The following is a 13668-nucleotide window of genomic DNA, read 5'->3' on the forward strand; positions in this document are numbered from 1 at the left end:
CTCTACACTCAAGGTTTAACCCACAACCTTGTGCCACAAATAGACTACAATTTATTTCCAACTTTCCAATCCAATCGAGAATGGTCCACATCAGCTCCAAGTGGAAAAAAATAAGCTTTATTTCTTTCCCATCTTCACGTGTCACATTCTGTGACAACGGCCATGCAGCTTTCTCTTCTGGTGCAAGTCTTTTTCTCTCACTCAGATATCGTCCTAATAAGTTTTCAATTGGACAAAGGAAAAACTACTTTTTATAGCTTTTTCCCTCTTGGTTGTCCACCGGCATGTGGATGCATTCTGCCAAGTGGAAAACTAGGATGGGGAAACACAAATAATTCACACATAAATGGCATTCTCTTGGAAGCTGCTGTCAACTTTGTCAGGCGATTTCCCTTTTGTGGAATTGAAGCGATGCTGGCTCAGGGCAAAGAAAGAGTTGGCCTCAATTTTTTTCAATAAAGTATCAAAAAATATAGTTCAAGTTTTTAAAAACGTTAAAAAACTGCGTATGTAGTTGTTGTGTAGAACATACCAATTTCAAGAATGTTCTCTAAAAAAACAATGATTGTGATTAAACATTCACACAGTTTTGGCACGAATATTGTTCTATTTTCTTGAAACTCTTTCCTAATAATACTATCAATCCCTGATTACGAACTTTTGGTCAATTTCTGGCTATCTTGAGGATTTTTTTTATTTCAACACTTAACACTCTGCAGCGGACTGAAAAATATATCGCTTGTGCTTATGTTTAGGATGGTGCAAATTGTGGTAACGGTTTTATTTCAAAATAAAAAATTACGAAAAGATTCTAACATATTGGTAATCAAAATTCACAAATAGATTTTAAACTGAAATTTTAAGGTGAAATTTTTGAAAAATGTTGTGTTTTCCTTTGTAAAAAAATCAATATCGAAAGACATAGAAAATTTCCTATCACTTTTCTTTTCGACTATGTTTATTGGACTGTTGTTGGCTGAGATACAGCTTTTAAAAATTAGAATTTTGTGAAAATGAGAGTTTCTACTTACTACGGAAGCCTTTGGTTCGGTTATCATTGAACTCATATATAAAATTATGTGTAAGGTATTTTTCAATTGCTAATTTGATTTAAAATCTAAAATGATTAATGAAATGTTTGACAACTTGTTAGAGCAAAAATCTATTTTTTTAAAAAGCATATCTCCAGTACCACATTTTTCATCAACCTAAACACTGGTGTAAAAGATGCCTTTTTTAGTCTCCTAAAGCTTATAAAAATATAATTTTTAACTTGTAATTGTTTATTTGCAACCAAATCTTGTTAGTTTACAACTTCTACTCAGGTTAAAGAGGTGAACAATACGTTTTTTAGGAACTCAATGTTTTGGGATAGAAAGTCAAATTAATAAATCGGCCTGATTTTTTTTTGTATGAACAAGGAGGAAGAGCGGGTGTCTGAAATTAACAAAAAAGTAAAAAGTAAACAGATAAAAGTATGTGGTTTATGGATGACCCAATTATTGTCTAAATCAATTAACACAAACATTTTAAAAGATGAATAATGTTTTATTCTCGATGAAACAAAGAGAAAAACTTGTTTAAATTTCTCATAATTGCTTGCCACATTTAAAAAATGTAATGTCTGATTTTTTCATTATATTTTATTTATTTATTCTGCCAATTGTATACCCTTAAGATTGCAAATGTATTTGGAAGAAAACGTTGGGCTTTAGCTGTAAAATATGGATTTAAGCATTTTTTTATAAATCATATTTAGGGGAGAGTGGGGAGACTTGATACCCGGGGACACTTGATCCCAAGCCTGGATCTCGTCAGCATGTGGGTAAAACAATTAGCTTGGTTCTAGAAAATTGTGCGAAATTGACTTATACTCATTGTAGAAAACAGAGAAAAAAATTTAAAAAAAATGTTAAAATTGACCTACACATATTTTTTTAAAAAGTGCTGCAAAAAACCTCCAAGAGATCTTTTTTCTTTATTTTAATATGTATAGCATACACTAAAAATTTATTCAATTTTTTTATACATGAATTGTTTGATAAACTTATCAACTAGGAAGCCCTTACACATTTAACGTTAAATTTATTGTCATACTATATTTAAAATCAATTATTTAAAAAAGTGCGTTAAGGGAGACTAGATCCCTGCATTTGTACAGTCACTGGAATCAGTCTCAAGATTAATTAATTGGGCTGGGTTTTCGAACATAGTTTCCTTTAGTATAGTTGTACATAACTTACTGCAGTTTGAACAATTTTTCAAATGTTTTGTAAACAAAAATTACCAGCTTTCATAAACATGCTCAAAGCCAAACATAGTTAATTGGTTAAGCTTTCAATTCATGCAAAAAGTTCATAGTTTTATGAAATTGACAGAGTTATGTGCGATACAAAAAAGGGATCAAGTCTCCCCACTCTCCCCTATGTTTGAGTTGTTAAAAGTATGTAAAATCTGTTCAATTATTGTTCAAAGATGTTTATGTTCCTGCTTATTTTTTTTAAGGTGCTTTCTTCAACTTACTTACTTCTATTTAGATAATCTGAAGTTATTGTAATATCGAATTAATTGTTAAGATTAAATTCATTTATGATTGCTAGAAAATGTGGTTTTCTGAATTGCCTTTCTCTGATTTATAGATTGTTTTGTTCATGTTTTTTTTTTGAATGAAATGGTTGAATAACATTTTACTTCAATCGATTACCTATAATACTTGGAATTGAAGCTTTTAAATTCCAAATAGAGATTTTTATTTGAACAATTGATTTAAAAAGTAAAAAAAACTGAAGATTCAATAAAATGAAGTTAGGCCTCAAAGAAAAGCATTACTTAAACATTTAAAAGAATGAAAATTGTTCTTCTTCACACAAAATGTGTATGAGATTTCAATCATTGTCCTGAAAATACCATAATACAATCAGCTTGAAATGAATTTGTATATGTCTGCACTCATTAAAACAAAATCATTTTTTTTCCTTTTTGCGTTTTGAAAAACACTCAAAAAGCATAATTTATGAATTTGGTTTATTGAACAACTTTAACAAAAAGATTATTTAAAAAAAAACTCTTGGTTGGGGAAATAAGTCTTAGTCTTTTGACCTGTTCTCGTTATTTTTGCAGTTTGTTTCTATGCAATCACTTTTTTCAAACACATTGCTCGCATTTATTTGAGCTATTTGCTACTTTGAAATAGTCAAAAACACTTGATGAAAGCTATTATGTTATGATAAAACGATAATATAATTGGGCCGAGAATGATTTTATTTTTTAAGAAAACATTTTTAAAATATATTTTAAAAAATAACGACATTATAACACAAACGTGAAAACATCATCTTACGGAACAATTAAGAGATTTTTTAGTATAAACCTGATGAGCATGAGCATGAGCATGAGAGACCACCCATGGATGCCCCTCCGTAATTCTTTAGAACAAACCTGATTAGTACAAACATCATACGTGTAGAGTTTTCAATATAGTTTTTGGATTCAGAAATTCATGATTTACATAACAAAAACAAAACAATTTTTTTTTCTTTAATCAAAGTTTCATTTAATTTATTATGAGGCAATTCTTTGCGAAATTGGCCGTCTTTGACCTTTTTTGTATTTTTTTATTCAAACAAGCTTTGTGGAGGCATTCCCTACGACTAGGCTTAGTGATTTTTCACGCTCGAAATTTGCAAATTTCACGGGGCCCTCTATTTCTAAACGCAAAATTTTACGCAAATTTCGCGGAACGTGAAATATGTTAAAATAACTCTGCAAATTTTATATTTAAATCGCAGAAACTACTTTTTATGCTTCATTATATATTATTCTTCAATAAACTAAAAAATCTTCACTAGATTTGAACGTGACACAAAAAAATTCTCCTAATTTTCAAAAAAAAGTTTCCACTTGGTTTATGAATGAGGATATTTTGAAACAAAATGTATGGCATTTTTATTCTCATTCACTGAACTGCTTTTTTCTAATATTCGACTAATAAAGCTAAAAAGTTTTCGCTTATTTGCTTCTGGTATAACATTTTACATTTTATTGAATTTCATATCAAAGCAAGATTTAACAATCTTGTAAAGCCGAAATGAGTAAAATAATTTGAATTTTCTGCGACGTTTAAAATAGATTTCAAGGTTCTCATCTGACTTTAAAAAAAATTTAATTTAAAATCAATAGGCAGAAGTAATATAAGTTGTAACAAAATAAAAATTTTTATTGAGATAATGAGAACATTAAACAAAAAAGTAGTTTTTTTTTACTTTCACGGGAATCCATTACCCAAATAATCAAATATCGTTAAAATTAAACAGGACTCAGAAAAATCTGATATGCTTTTAGGAGGTGGATTCAAAGACAAAAAATATTATTTATTTTATTTTAAATAAACAAAGCTTAATTATTTTAAGTTCTATTGAAACTATACCTTTCAAATAAAATAGCAGTAAATTTTTTTTGACAGCGAATGAAAATAATAATAAATTTAGTTAGTTTCTAAAAAAGCCTAAAATTTTTTAACAATTCTTCAAATGGTGAAAACTAATCAAATTTACTTAAGAATTCTTTATACACGCTATTTTTAGAAAATGATTTGAGAAAATTGATAAATTTCACGAATTTCACGTCGTCCACGAAATCGTCAAAAATCACTAACCTTATATTTATAAGTAGCGTCATGAAGGTTGAATCGGGACTACATTCTGAATAGGGAGAGCACGTTTAAGAGCAGTTAAATGCTTCAAATTTGTTAATGGTTGTACACAATTTGTTGCTCTGAATCTGGTCTACCCGAAACCACTCAAAAATATTAAAATATTAGGCTGCAACATTGCTATAACAGCTGTCAGTAATTATATCAACGCGCTCATTTTTAAAGTAGTTCATAAGATTGTTTTTATTCCTATTTAAGTTTAATAAATTATGTTGAGAAAAATCGTTACAGTTTCAGGCAAACATGAAATTTTACGGGATTTCACGGAAAAAGCAAAATTTCGCGGATTTCACGCTGTCCGCGTAATCGTGAAATTTCACTAACCATATCTACGACCAAAGAAGCCAAAAATTGTACGTAAATATTTGAAAAGGTGTTATTTTTGAACCTATTGTCTGATCGTGTCTTCGGTAAAGCTGTTGATATTGAAAAGAACTCTGAAAAAATAGGCATACGTTTTTTTGCTAACTTTATTTTTTTTTGCGCAAAAAACAATCTATAATTTCAGAAAATTACCTAAGATACATTAAAGATTGGATCTCTGGTTTGAAATAACCCGAACTAAAAAAAAAACAAAAAAATTGAAGCAACTTATAATGGAATTTTCAATGTGAAACAATTGTGAAATTTTATGATCCTTTGCATTTTTTAAATTTTGATCTCAAGACTAACATATCAAATGGGCGTTTTATTTCCGGTTTTGGTGGTGGTTGGTATAAAAGGATAAAAATACAAACCAAACCATTCAAAATTTGTTCAAAAAGTTTGATTTTAAAATGAAACCTACACAAGACAACAATCTGGTTGCTAATTGGCCAAAAAACTCTACAAAGCTACACCCACAAAAGGCTCTCCACATCGCTTTCCACCTGCTCCCACTCTGTTCTGTTCGGGAAATAAAATATATAACTTGTCTAAATATTTCATTTCCACTTATGCTCCGTTGTACCTTCGTCAAATCCTGCCATCAGCTGGAGAGCAGAGCCAGCAACCAGATCCGTCCGAGGAACCAACAAAAGTAGCATCAGGAATCGATATATTTTCCTTCGTCCTTCAGTTGTAGCTTCCTCTGGCGAAGCTCTCAATCGTTTCTGGAAAATGTTGACTCAGTTTTTCTCCTCGCTTCTTGTGACTGCTGGTGTTGGAGAACTGCATCCTCCTGAACCAATCCTTACGGTGGTAGCAACGTGAGGAGAGCAAAAGTAGCAATCCACTTCACAATACGGGGCGGGAATACAAAACATTCGCATTCTGTTCAGCTTTTTCTTCCGAGTGCCGCCGCTCGTGGGGAAGTTTTTCCGGTGTGCATGCGAAGAAAGTGCACCCAGCTTTGCGAACCACTCTAGAGTTTATAAATGTGAAAATGTTTGTGTTATGAGTTTTTTCTTCGCCCTCTCACGGTTCGTTTCGAAGTTTATTTCGCTACTTGTGCACTTTTTTTTTGGATTCTGTTTGTTGGGGTTTGGTGCCACATCAACTCGAGAGTGCCACCTAAGAGGTCGTATTCACCATCCTGACACCGTGGCTGGCTTAGCCTTGGAAGGTTTGAAGGGGGGTGATAAACGAATTGGAAATTCAGATCCATTTAGATACTCGAGACATCCACTTAGGCTAAACGCTCTGCAAGCTACTTTTTATTTATTTCGACTTGGCTTGGTGAATTTGAATTTGGTAACGAATGTTTTGGGATCCACCTGAGCCATTCATGTAGTTAAACTTTTAACAACTTTTTATTAAAATAAATTAATCCCAATCATGATTAGAAGCCGAAACCGCAGGAACTCTCATCATTATTCAGCCATAAAATTGAATAGTATAACTTTCAATATGAAATTTCTCTGTTCCAGTTACATATTCATGCAGATTCATTCCGTAACAGAAAGAAAAAGAGGAAAACCTCCAAAGTGATTCATTTGGGCCAGACAAGCCACCAAAATACAAAAGCTCGATTTTCCACCACAACGAAGAGAAGAAAAAAACTACTAACGAGAGGAAAAGTCCTGCCCACCGAAACGAAAACAGTCGAAAAATGCCAACCGGTAAATAGTCACTCAATTAAAGTTATTGTTATTGCCCTTTCGTATGTCGAACAGTCGTTAGCCGTCAGATTTATTAGCCAACCCCCTCGCTCAAACTCCACGTGGCGCTCAACGTGACTTTCGGTCCCCACTTGGTTTGGCTTTCAAAGAGCGACTTCCAGAACACCTACCGAGGGCACACCAAACTGAAAAGTCTTCCCTCCGGTCTGTGGTCTCCGAGAACTCCGCAGGACACGTATCGGGATAACTCGGCGGGAGCAACTCCAAATTATGGCCGACCTCCAGCTGGGAGTCTTCGTTTGCTAAAAGCGCAACAATATGGCGGTGAAAACGAGCCCGACCGGAAGTTGGGTAGACCGGAGAACTCTTAGAAGGGGAGGGGAGGTGAATCGATTCGCACATATTTTATCCCTGACCGAGTTCCGGTGGAAATCTATTTTTTTCTAGGGAGTTCTAACGTGTCGTTAGAGCGATTCCTGGGGGGTTTGTGTCTGTGCTTTTGTTACACAATGGGTTCGTAATGGCAATAATATGCGTCTGTTTATGGAAGGCAGACTGCTTTTTGTGTGCTCCTTGTTGGAGTTGGTCAATAGGGATAAGAAATGTGGGATGTTTTTGTAAGAGGGAGTGGAGATATTCCATGTCGAATTACGGTAATCTTGGGAAAACGGAAAACCAAGCGATTTAACATGCACTTGATTGTTTAAACATGAACGCAATATTTTTCAAAACCAAAGGATTGTTTTTAAAAGTTAAAAATGCAACTACACCGGCTCTTTGAACCCTTGGAAAAAATGTTGGAAATTGCATTGCGGGTGAAGTTTTATTTCCAACTTTTTTGACCCCCTAGGTGCTTCGCGTAAATTTTGACCCAAACAAGCATCTTTCAATTATTTGAATATTTAAAAAAAAAATCAGTTTTCTACTATTTTTGGTTGCGGTTTTTTCGGCTTGTTTCAATACAAAAAAAAGTTTTGAAAAAGTAATTTTTTCCTTTCTCTTTGTTTCGTCGTCCGTGTCTGTTGCGGGTGACCATGAACGGCCATGATCAACGAAGCAACATTTTCAAAACTTTTTTTTTCGTAAAATCGCGATAACTCGTGACGTTTATAAGCTTTTCATGGATTCTTTGCAAATATTTATTTTCTATTCGAAAAAAACGAAGTTGACTTTATAGCTGTCGGCCACCATTGCTAGTACCAACCACTAGTGTCTTCCTTTTATCTACAAGGACTTCGCCGCCCTGGGCTCCTAAGTGTATGAAAGTATGGCACGGAGCGACGGCGCCGAATACCCATATTTACACAAAGAATTTTAGAGCGCCCGCCGCGGGATTCGAACCGTCGACCTCTGGATAGTGAGTCCAGTGCGCGGTCCAATTGATCCACACGTTAATTTTTGTGTTATTAAATATGATATTAAATAAGAATTGTTGATTTAAAATCGCGATAACTCGTGACGCTTATAAGCAAACCCCTTGTATTTATATTTTTTTTTTTTGTAATTGTCTGCTCTAAAACTTTATATAACATTATTACACTCTAAAAAATAACTCTGCAAAGTTGGAAAAACACGAAATTTAAAAAAAAACATTTAGTTCTAAATGAAAAAAAATTGGGTTAATGTAGATTCGAAAAGTACATAAAATTTCCCATAAAATGACATGTTCCAAATTTACGGAACTGCCAGAGTTTTTAAAACTTTTTTAAGTTTTTTTTTCGATTTGATTATATTTGATTAAATTTGATTAGATGTAATTAGATTTGATTAGATTTGATTAAATTTGATTAGATGTGATTAGATGTGATTAGATTTAATTAGATTTGATAAGATTTGATAAGATTTGATTAGATTAGATTAGATTTGATTAGATTTGATTAGATTTGATTAGATTAGATTTGATTAGATTTGATTAAATTTGATTAGATTTGATTAGATTTGATTAGATTTGATTAGATTTGATAAGATTTGATAAGATTTGATTAGATTTGATTAGATTTGATTAGATTTGATTAGATTTGATTAGATTTGATTAGATTTGATTAGATTTGATTAGATTTGATTAGATTTGATTAGATTTGATTAGATTTGATTAGATTTGATTAGATTTGATTAGATTTGATTAGATTTGATTAGATTTGTTTAGATTTGATTAGATTTGATTAGATTTGATTAGATTTGATTAGATTTGATTAGATTTGATTACATTTGATAAGATTTGATAAGATTTGATAAGATTTGATTAGATTTGATTAGATTTGATTAGATTTGATTAGATTCGATTAGATTTGATTAGATTTGATTAGATTTGATTAGATTTGATTAGATTTGATTAGATTTTATTAGATTTTATTAGATTTGATAAGATTTGATTAGATTTGATTAGATTTGATTAGATTTGATTAGATTTGATTAGATTTGATTAGATTTGATTAGATTTGATTAGATTTGATTAAATTTGATTAGATTTGATTAGATTTGATTAGATTTGTTTAGATTTGATTAGATTTGATTAGATTTGATTAGATTTGATTAGATTTGATAAGATTTGATAAGATTTGATAAGATTTGATTAGATTTGATTAGATTTGATTAGATTCGATTAGATTTGATTAGATTTGATTAGATTTGATTAAATTTGATTAGATTTTATTAGATTTTATTAGATTTGATAAGATTTGATTAGATTTGATTAGATTTGATTAGATTTGATTAGATTTGATTAGATTTGATTAGATTTGATTAGATTTGATTAGATTTTATTAGATTTTATTAGATTTGATTTGATCAGATTTGAATAATTATTTGTATATGATTTTTACCAATTTGAAATGTTTATTGAGACATCTTTTTCAAACAGATACTTTGAAAAATCTAAAAAGGTTTGCTAGGAACTTCAAACACTATTACAAATTTCATGTAAATTGTTTTTTGTTCCTAAGCAGTAGTCGAGGTCAAGGAGGGGCATAAATTTTCCGAATTTCATGTTAAAAAAATCATACCTATTTCCAATATTTTTAAACAAAAAGTACCGTAAACCGGGGTGACTTTGATAGGATTTCAATTTGTTTTTGGAATATTTTTCAACAGGGAAGGTTTTTCTCAAGATGATTATTTTTAAAACATGTTCTGGGGTGGGTCACACAAAGTTAATGCACTATTTTGAAAAAAAAAGTTTGTTCAATAGTGTTTAGAAAAACTGTTAAATTAAAAAAATAAATTTTGAATTCCGGGGTGACTATCAACATAGTTTTTCTTGTTAAAATCATATTTTAGATGTTCAAGCTTAATTTGTAAGTTAAATGTACCATCACTAGCTGATATAGTTTAAAAAAAAATCAATGTTTATATTTAGTTAATTAAGTTTATAAGATTAACATAAAAATTTTGGATGAAATTTTTAAATAGTCGGAATTTAGCGATTTTTGTTAAATCCAGTTTTGTTTATAAAATTATCGACTTATATTGCATTTCATATTGAATTCAAAGCACGAAGCACAAGTTTTCACATTTTACATGAAATTTGTTCCACTGAAATCGCCTGTAAATTTTGAGATTTTTTAAAATTGTGTTTCAAAAACACATATTATTTATCATTTACAAACTTATTTAACCTTTCCTAGTGGAAAATTGTCCAAAGAATCCGAAAATGCATTCCGTTTTCCGATTCAAAATCATGTTCATTGAGAAAATCATGTCACTTTGAAAAGTTCAAAATAATGACCTTCATTCATGACTTATCCATTGTAAGAGTTGTGCTACCGTTTAAATTTTTTTAAATATCCATTCTAATGTTTGTGATCGTTTTGATCTAACTTTGTAAAAGTTTATAAAAGTTTTGCTATTTGATTAAAAATACAAAAATGAGGGTTATACATACAATGTATTCTAAATAATTTACAATAGCTGCTTTGTTCAGTAAAAAATATGCTTGTTCCCTGATTATATGAAGAAAATTTGTAAGCGACTAGAAAATAACAAATTTAAATTACATTTGCATTGGCCTGATAAAAACTTTTACATTAAGACTGTTACCTATGATTTTTTTCAAACTTTGTTACTCGCGCTGGATTTCCGTAACAAACTCTCAATAGCAAACAAACGATCCCCCGCCACTATTTATTCGCACTACCCCATGGACACACTCATAATCATGTCTGAAATGTTGTTCTTCTCATTGTGTTTCAGAAGTGATGGTCGGGGGCAGTGATTTTTATGCTCACGTTTCCCCTTATTATGGAGCCATTGGATAACGCAACCTAATGTGTGTATGCTTGCGAAACAAACGATTCAGGGTGACATAACGAACAAGGAATTTCACTTGGTTTGACAGCCTTCGATACAGAACGTTTGAAGAGGTAGGGGATGACGAAGAAAATTGTAGAGATTGATTCACCTGACGCTGACGGTATACTTCATGCGATTGAGGATAACAAAAAAAGTTTTTGTTAATGTGGAGATAATAGAATGAAATCAATTTTGTGATCAACAAATAAATAATAAAGACATAAATCATTAAAAATACTTTTGAGGTTTTACATTTTCCTGCATGAACAAAATTTTTGAAATAAAATACTATTCGTGCACAGATTTAAACTCACTGTTATAAATAGCTGAATATTCCGTCCAACGACAGCCAACCAGCTCGATGTTCCACTTTATTAACATTTTATTACTCCGTCAACAGACAGGTGTAACATCTCATTGGTTTTGGTCTAGTGGAAAATCCTCCGGGAAATCCAAACCAACTTGCTTCGCAAGTGCTTGAATGATGATTTGAAACTGTCTTGCAACTTCCAATAAAACCAAAATCCTGCCCAAGTGGCCTTTCGTACCACAAAATGCAAGAAATGTTCGTACTTTTTCTTTCTTTCACTGTGTGGCCTTTGTCCACCCGGTTACAAAGTGTCACACACACCCACACCTCTGTATGGGTTGGCACGCGAGCCCGAGATGTCGTGACGGGGCACGTTTTCCAACGACGTTACAACGGCACAAAAGTTGTAAAGCTAATTTCATGCTCTCGGAAACACAGCGCTTGGCCATGCCATCCTGACCAATGCGAGCCGAGCTGGTAGAGAGAAGCCGCCAAGATGTGGAAGTTGGCAAGTAGGGGAAAGTGGGGCAAGTGTAACAAGCTAAGGAAATGCTCGTTATAACCCATTAAAAAGTTAAAAAATCTGTCAGATTTTATTATAATCATCTTTTTCTAGGTCTTGACTAAGACTTTGTAAGAAACAGTTTTTAAAAAATCCAGTTGTTTAATGTAAAAAATTGATTTTAAAATTTTTGATTTTCCGTACGTTCTATTCAACTAGTGGGGCAAGACGAACAACCCGTTGCAACGCGTTGGGTCAAGAGGAATAATGCATGAAAAAACATGTAAATTGGCTAACAATTGAACTATCATTACATAGATACATCAGATTAAAATGTATTTGAAAGGTTTCTTCCATTTTTAGATTAAATAATAATATTTTATTAGGAATTTTATCGTTTTTACGAAAAAAAAAATTTCTTAGATGATAAATAGTAAATTATCATAATATCACTTTATTTTGCATGGACATTTTTTTATCAATTGTTGATCAATTTTTAAGTACTATCAAGTATTTATTTCCCAATAAAATATGTTGTTGCAGCAATTCGTATTTTTTTCCATACTAAAAATCCATATGGTACACTTGCCCCACCTCAACAAGATTTTTTAAAAGCTCTCAACAAAAATAACCAAAAGTTAAATCATACTTCGTAATAGGTGCATGTCATTGGTAGGGACACTACTGATCTAGGAAAAATAGCATTTTGATAAAATGAGCCTTAAAACGAACCCTAAGCCTTATTTTGCACTTTCCAAATATTATAAGAAAACAAAGGTTTTGAAAAAAAATCACTAAATCTTATGCTCCGTGGCGTTTACGTCGTTTTGGCGGTTATGTGGTAATAGAATCAGCTAATTGCATTGCTAGCAACAATTCCTCATACTGGAAATAATCAAAATTGTAAAAATTACTGCCGTACGAGCAATTGTTCCTCTTGCCCCATATGGTCGTCTTGCCCCACCTTCCCCTAATGTTACAAGGCAAGAAAAAACAAGAAGAAATTGGATTGGACTGGTTTCTTCATGGTGGGTAGAAAAGAAGGTGGAAAGTTAAGTAAATTTGGCATAAGAGTTTGTTTCTGCAAATGTTCACTTTTTTGTGTGAGAGAAAGAAAAACAACGAAAATTTACTTATGCAATGATGTAAAAAATTTAAGTTTACTTGACTACGTGCACGTGCACCAAGTATGGCTTTAAGAAAACGTGAGAAAAACAGCACTAAGGTTTACAATACTTTTTTGATACATGATCCAGTTGTTATTTTACTGACATTTAAATCATTTATAATCTAGAATAAATTATTCCAAAAGTTACGATTATATTTAATAAAATTTGTCAGCTACTCAGATTATGGATAAGTTTCTGTTTTTGTTCAATTTGGTGACTTTGTGGATTGAATAAGTTTTTTAATCAGAGTTACCAACTAGACAGAAAAAATATGTGCATTTAATCGACACGGAAAAAATGAATCAAATGTAAACTCAGTACATGTAAACTTGAAATTCGACGTAAACGGTTGAATCACACGTAAAATCATGTTTTTACGTATAATTTGTTGTAAATTCACATCGAATTGCATTTAAATTTTAATGTTTAATTACGTGCAAAAGTGTTACATCATAAATGATGTAACATTTAGAAATATTTTTTTATGTGTAGCTAGTACCTACTCCTTTAAAATATTTGGCTAAGGGAGTTTCTGAGCATTATTTTTTAATGAGATGTTCTGAGAAACTTAGTTTTACAGGCACAGTCAACTATTTGAAAAGCGTTTAACTTTTTTTTAGTTTAATTAAGTGTCCTATTTTATTTTAATA

The 13668-nt window shown here is 31.6% G+C and overlaps 1 protein-coding gene across 1 annotated transcript in view; it reads left to right on the forward strand.

Annotated features, from left to right (window-relative positions):
* The window catches only part of LOC6033128 (kinesin-like protein CG14535), a 214591-nt gene that overhangs the window by 90440 nt on the left and 110483 nt on the right, over window positions 1-13668 (forward strand). The window lies entirely within an intron of this gene.

Source organism: Culex quinquefasciatus, chromosome 2 (assembly GCF_015732765.1).
Source record: "Culex quinquefasciatus strain JHB chromosome 2, VPISU_Cqui_1.0_pri_paternal, whole genome shotgun sequence".
NCBI lineage: Eukaryota > Metazoa > Arthropoda > Insecta > Diptera > Culicidae > Culex > Culex quinquefasciatus.